General features: G+C 28.7%; 1 long non-coding RNA gene across 2 annotated transcripts; it reads left to right on the top strand.

Annotated features, from left to right (window-relative positions):
* The first annotated feature begins 339 nt into the window (after positions 1-339).
* On the top strand, positions 340-2,493 carry LOC137831024 (uncharacterized). 2 transcript variants are annotated; one of them, XR_011084317.1, is made up of 7 exons: positions 340-693; positions 844-932; positions 1,089-1,158; positions 1,364-1,432; positions 1,517-1,583; positions 1,692-1,745; positions 2,282-2,493. It is a non-coding gene; the product is annotated as an uncharacterized lncRNA (long non-coding RNA). The 2 variants fall into 2 exon arrangements; XR_011084316.1 differs by lacking the exon at positions 2,282-2,493 and having other exon boundaries at positions 345-693; positions 1,692-2,205.
* Positions 2,494-5,972: the final 3,479 nt, after the last annotated feature.

Genomic DNA, 5,972 nt, shown 5'->3' with positions numbered 1-5,972 from the left:
CCGGTGAAGACTTCAATTTTGGAGACGTCCGGAAATGGTTTCGCAAAAATGGTTTGCGTTGCGGAAACAACATTTGATGTTCCCGTAGCGGTGTTGTCGTTATTGTTCGGATTTTCAGCCATAAGTCCTTACGATTGTAGTTAAATAGGCTTTAAAACGAACAAAAAGATTTCTCGAGGCGTGAGTAATCACTGTCCGTAAGGACTTATCCGCGGTGTATTGCGCAAGTCCCCCAGGATACAACAAGAACTTCCCAGTCATTTCCGAGGATCAGAACTAGCAAGTTTCTCTTTAAAAGAGTAATACCAGATAGAACCCAGAAATATTATAATATTAAAATAAAGAGGAGAGAGAAAGTGAAAAGTGGAAATTGGGGAAAGGAAGAAGATGGTGAACGAGTGGGTCTGAAGAAGATGAAGAGGTGTGTGAGAGAGATGCAATATCTGAATGAGGGAAACCCTTGCTTATATAGGGAAAAAGGTAACAGCCCCAAACGGCCACAACCCACGTTCCAGCAGTCATCTCCGGCACTACTCCAGGTCTCGGCTGCACAACCTCCCGAGAAGAACGGATTCTTCGAAGGTCCGAGTCTCACGCTTTGCCCTTGCACAGATCGTGAGTGAAGAGAGAATGAACGCTTGCTCGAGGGTTTCCGTGAATCGTGCAACAAGGAAACTGAACCCTGGATTTTAGGTTTGTAAATCAAAACTGTTTTAGGGTTCATGAAACAAAGCCACTTCTCTGTTTTTCTGTTTCGCAGAATCGCACTCTGTTTTTCGTTTTGCAATATACACAGTTTTACAACAATTAGTTCTGTCAACAGTGATTCTGTTTTCCTTCTAGTTCTAGATTCCAAATGTGGAGCAGTGATGGAGTTCAGTGGTGACCTTGGAAAGCTGGATTTGTTGAATTCAAGCGTTCCATATTTATCTGTATGTTCAATTTATTTTGTACACAAATTTGATCATAGTAAATAACAGTTTAAAACTAGCTATTATAATAACTTCGAAATACTTGAAAAAGTCTTACATTATTGGTACATCATCTTAAGAATTAGGGGTTGATATTATATACTTCAATGATTTTAGGTATGTTTATATTATAAAAAGTGAAGGACTGGAGATATCACAACCGGAACTTGATACTGAAAAACTAGAGGTACATCATCGAATTACCTCACATGGGGGAAGTCAAATGTGCACAGGTTCTCCTATTTATCCTATTTTCTGTTGTCAAATGTTTTGTTAATTTCCCCAACCTGCAATAGTGAACTTTAATTTATAAATCATATTATTAAATTATAAAGTTTTAAAGTAGATAGTTGTGTCTATACTGAGTATGCTTTTGGTCATTGTTCAAACAGAAGGATTTACAAAAGTGGTGGTAGAGACAAAGGGTGTGATGAAAATAGCAGTGGTCCTCCTTGCACAGGGTAAAAGTTGTGTGGTAACTTGAAATTTAATGAGGATTCCCGTAACATTACTATTGTCTAAGAAAGGTTCACCAATTTTTTCAGGTGGGTTGAAATGATGGCTCCTGTTTTCTCACGAGGTGCTTTGCGTTGCGTATGGTATATGATTTAGGTGCACCATTTTCTCATTTTAATGTTTCTATTGCCGAAGCATTTATAAGCATTTCTTTGCTATGATTACTCCCTTTATTCATCATTTGTAATTTACTTTATTTTGCAGAAAGACTTGATCCATGCATGAGGTATAGATATATAGCTAGGCTATTGTGCTCAGGCATGTTAAGCTCCTTAATTTTGGTTAACTTTGATGAATTTCAGTTCTTCATGTTGAATATTCCAAAAACAATGATTGTTGTAACATGGTTTAAATATACTGCATAATTGCTGCAAGTGTTTTTGGAGTTGTAAGTGTTGATGTACATTTTCTAAGGAAGTAGGTTTATGTGCTTAGTTAGACTCATAGAAGTTCTCTCCTTTTGAGCTCCAAATGCAGACCTTCCTATGCTTAATAGTTGGTGCTTTATAGTGTTGTTCTTCCTCATATATGGTGTGGTATAGGTTAATGGCATGAAAAATTGATTTCCAAATATATTATCTTTGAAACTGAGGTTTTGTTTTGTTTCTTTTTATTTGTTTTAGTGATCTAGTCTACCGTGCAGACTAGCCACAAATTCATATCTTATGAAAACCATTGGTAATAAATTAATTCAAATAATATGTTTATGTCCTCGCAATTAGTAATAGTATGTTGTATGAGCATAGGAAAATATCATTAAGTCTTTTTCACTTGAATCTTCCGTCACCTTGCAGGTTCATGATGGGGTACTCTACATCAATGGTGTTGCTTAGTAATCCCATTAACTATGAGATCCTTGTTTGTTGTTACAATCTTTTTTCATTCAACAATTATGAATTGATCACTCATCACATTAATGAACACCATTAATGATAGGCTTCACTTTATTAGTTTACAAACACCTCGATTATGAATATATTACTAAGATAGTTGTTATTTTATTTATTATATTGATTTGAAAACTTATAATTTTATTTATTATTACTAATTAGGTAAATTCCTACATAACCTATAACATCCATTTTTTTAAAATTACCATTCATTTCATTAAAAAATACATAAAAAAAACAAATTCAAAATAGAATTTAAAAAATGATAAAAAATAAATTGTATATTATATATTATAGTTCTTTTTAATAAATAGAAATACACATATGGTAGTGAAAAAAATAAAAGATGCAAATGTACAAAAATGATAAAAATAAAAAAATGCAAATACACATATTAATATTTAAAAAATACAAATACACATAAGTTTACGATGAATTAAAATATTACAATATGAATTTATAGTTTATTTTAATAAATATAAATACACATATGATAATGATAAAACTAAAAAATGCAGATATACAGTTTGATATTTAAAAAATACAAGAACACATAAATTAAAGATGAATTAGAATGTTTGAGTATGAATTTTTATAATTTATTTTAATAAATACAAATAAATATATAATAATGATAAAATAAAAAATACGGATACATATAGAAATAAAAAAGTAGATACATACTAATAATAATAAAAAAAAATTAAAGATACATATTAATAACAAAAATAAAAAATGCAAATGCACAATAATGGTAAAAATAAAAAATTCAATACATAATATTAGTAAAGAAACACGGATACATAATATTAATAAAAAAATATGATAAATAATAATAATAATAATAATAATAATAATAATAATAATAATAATAATAATAATAATAATAATAATAATAATAATAATAATAAAATGTGCATACGCCTTACGCGCATGAGTGTCTGTATTCCCATTCCCCCGCTAGTAATAATAAAAAAGATTTCTAGTAACTTTTAATTATTATTAATTCATTTAATTTAATCAAAATTTAACAACAAATTATACATAACATTTATAGTATCAAGATTGATTAATGGTGACGCAATTTGACATCTATAGGTTGTTATTAAAACATGTAAAAGTTGAATAAAGTGATAGTTTACTTATTCATTATAGAGATTAACATGTTTTGTTTTGAAATTGCATATTGTGTAGATTGTAGTGTTTTTGTTGAATTGTTGAATTGATATGTATGCTACATTTTGATTACATGATTAATAATGGTTATGATTTTTGTAGTAAGATTACGAAACATGTTAGAATAGATAAAATTGGAGAATTTTGATTGGTGGATTGTTGTTTTAATTATGCAAAAGTTCTATTTTATGTAATTTTTTAGCTTAAATGAAAAAGAGATTAAAACAATTTTTTTTACTGGAAGTGTTTTCGCTCAAATGACAACCATGTCGTTTAAGCGCAAATTATGTCGAGATAATTTATTTTTTTTCAACCAAAAATGTGTTGTTGAGTGAGGCTTGATGTTTTATTTGAATACTTAAATTTGATATGCATGGAGATATCATATGTATTTGTGAATTATCATATTTTGAATTACCAAGTGTAATAAATTGAAATGTTGTGTATGATAATTTGAATAATTGCTAGAGTGACAATAATGCAATGATTTGTATATGATAATATTTATGGAAGATTTATTATTAAAATACTAAAATGTGGTATAAGTATTAAGTTAGAATATTTAATGACTTTGCCCATATATTATTATTATTATTATTAAAAATAATTACATAATCCACCAACTTATACATTATATATATTTGCATATGATTAAACTATGTAGGATGCACTATATTGTTAATAGAGTTCATCTCCATCTTGATTGCATCTGATCAAACTGTGTAGGATATACTACGTTGTTGATAGAATTGCCCTCCATCATTTGATGTATTCCATTATATTGTGGATGATGATTTATATGGTAGATATGATTTGACTGCATCATTCCTGTTATTGGTGGTATTTGATGAGACATATTAACAAGATTTAGATGTACTAGATGAGGCATGTTGATAGGAGGATTGAAGTGTATCCCTTCTTGCACTTGCATTAGTTGACTTAACACCATGTCATGAATGCTTTTCTTTTTCTTTTGCTCTTTCGACATATTGTTACGCATAAAATATTTTTGTGCATGACTCGCCACCAGAGTTGCATCTTTTGTTTGAATGTAATATGAAATCTTTTTTCAATATCCTCTCCCATATATGTAAAGTCCTTCCAAAAACAATCTATGATGAAAAAATAAATAGGAGATTAAAATAAATTAAAAATTAATTAAACTCTAATATAATGTTATTGAAAAAATAAAAGTATAAAAAGAATATTGATATTATAGAAGTACCTATGCTCTTCCATGGTCCAAGTAATTCTTTTTCATTTATTGGACTGAACCTGGATTCGACACTGTTTGGATGTCTGAGACGGTGACAACATTAAAGGAGCTTCCACAACGTTTTGATGAGGGTGACCGAAGAGGAGAATTGCTTCTGATAGCATCATTGGAGGACCATTGATCGTGTCCGAGGTGGCAGGCTGAGTTTGGATGTTAGGGAGCACTTCCAACAACAAAGCATTCGTCTCATTCCACCATTCCTCACTCAACACTTCCATTCTTTTTCCTTCTTTCTTCTTCTTTAAACGCTTTCTTCCTTTCCAACTCACTACAAAATCTCACTTTTCTTTTCTCTTCTCACACTTTCTCCTTCAAACATTTCACTCTTCACATCCATATTTATATTTATAGATAAGATAACACACTATATTAACAATAAGATAAAAGAAATCACCTTAATAATATTACGGTTAATACTGTTTTGATACTTTATATTTTAAAATATTTATTTCTTTTGCTTACTTTTTGGCAATTGGGATGGCCACATATGTTAAAGATGTGTTTGGATATATGTTTTTTACTAAGAACTGTAAGAACTGATGTAAATTATAATTTTTTTTCTAAAATTAAAATTAATATATTTACAAAAAAATTTAAAATATAAATTGAAACAAATATTTTATTTGTATAATTACTTCCTGATAAAGATAAAATAAATTACAAGTTATATTTTTAAGTTTATATGTCACTGTAATAATAAATATAAATATTTACATTATAATATGTTAGTTTTTTTATTAAATTAATATTAGCCAAGTTATATTTTATTGCCAAAATGTTAGTTTTTAGTTTTCCGTTTATAGTACATTGAGTTTTAAAGATCTTAATTTGACACTTTATTTTTAAACATAGGTTATTAAAGTTTTAAAAGTTTATTTCTGTCTTTTATGTTCTTAAGGGTTCGATTTGCTATGTTTTAAAAAAAATATTTATATGCTTTTTAGCCGAAATTATGATATATAAATTAATGCTAATTGGTATTTCACCAAATATTTTTAGAGGTGTTTTTATATTGATAGTAAGGTGATATGTTTTATTTTATAATTTTCTCCATTTTTTTTACTGGATTTTAATTGTTTTCAGTTCCATTTTTAGGTGAGGGACGAAACTTATACTGCATTTGAAAATATATATATAATGTAA

This window comes from Phaseolus vulgaris, chromosome 6, assembly GCF_000499845.2.
Source record: "Phaseolus vulgaris cultivar G19833 chromosome 6, P. vulgaris v2.0, whole genome shotgun sequence".
Lineage (NCBI taxonomy): Eukaryota > Viridiplantae > Streptophyta > Magnoliopsida > Fabales > Fabaceae > Phaseolus > Phaseolus vulgaris.
The sequence above is the reverse complement of the archived record's forward strand: the minus strand, read 5'-3'. Positions and strand labels throughout refer to the sequence as shown.